The following is a 1,501-nucleotide window of genomic DNA, read 5'->3' as shown; positions in this document are numbered from 1 at the left end:
GTACCTATTTTATCGACACCTGAAGGATGAAAGACAAAGTCGATCACGGCGGAACAATAATAATAATAATAATAATAACGTTGTTGTATTACATGAAGATATTTCACTACCTCCCCTCCCGAAGTTGTCAGTCATACTGTAACATCTCTTATCCTTCACTCGCCCCAGGACGCTTGACTGTAACAAAGATGCAGATTAAAAGTAATTAATAATAATAATAATGATAATTGCCCGGATGCAGAACCAGGCACTGGCTTTCATGGCTTCTGATCTTAACTGATTGGAAGTGTTATCATGTACATTGTTTTGTCTTGGTATAAAAGATGGGCTACTGTAAATATTCTGCTCAATACCACAGATTTGCTTGTCAGTTGTTTGACCTTAACCAGTTGAGCATGTCCCTTGGTGGCTGACGATATGTGCATCTCTGATCACGAGCAGAAGTAGTGGGTGGGGGCATTATAACCTTGTGTTAAGAGGAATTCTTTGGGGTTTGAATAATTCACTTCTGGAAACGTGTTTCGTTCAACATCCTTAAACAACCCTTATTCAGGGACCTTTTGAGTGGGATGGGCTTCGTATATTTTACCTCAGTGTCACTTTGATGGCATGCACTGCTCTCTCACTCAATAATAATAATAATAATAATAATAATAACAATAACAGTAATAATAATCCCTAACTTCTCAAATTATGCAAATCATTGAAAGCCACCTCAAACAATCTAAGACTCTTGAGTACCCCACAAAGCCTTTAAAATCTATCCCTACCCCTACCCCCAACCATGCAAACTACGCCACCGCTAAAATAAATAAATAAATACCCAAACACCCTAAAATTCCTCTAAACCCCTCAGACGTCCCCCCCTTCTTTATAAACTCCTCTGTAAACCATGCAGCTACATATTTCACCACTTGACTCCTGGAATCCTTGTGTTTATCCTGGAATTCTTGTGTTTCACGAAAGGTTACAAACATTTTACATACACTTGCTTCTATTTCATTTTACAAATTGGATTCACAGACAACGTACTGTGTACAGACTGCAAGTACTTCGTGTAGTGTGTAATACGTAGTAGTGTGTGTGTGTGTGTGTGTGTGTGTGTGTGTGTGTGTGTGTGTGTGTGTGTGTGTGTGTGTGGTGCGTTGTTTGTTTTTCAGAATTAGTTTTCTTTGCCTGCAAACCAACATTGTTGTTACTTAAACATTTTGTTAACATACACATGCCAACACTAACAGATGTATGTGTGTGTATTTATATATGTGTGTGTGTGTGTGTAAGAATATATATACATATATTATACATATATATATATATATGTATATTATACATTTATAAATATATATATATATATTATACATATATACGTATGCGTGTATACATGTGTGTGTATATGTATGTGTGACTGCGTGTATATATATGTATATATATATATATATATATATATATATACATATATGCATATACATATATGCATATATATATATATATATATATACAT

This window comes from Octopus bimaculoides, chromosome 27 (genome assembly GCF_046866305.1).
Source record: "Octopus bimaculoides isolate indiv1 chromosome 27, ASM4686630v1, whole genome shotgun sequence".
Classification (NCBI taxonomy): Eukaryota; Metazoa; Mollusca; class Cephalopoda; order Octopoda; family Octopodidae; genus Octopus; species Octopus bimaculoides.
Note: the sequence above shows the minus strand (reverse complement) of the source record.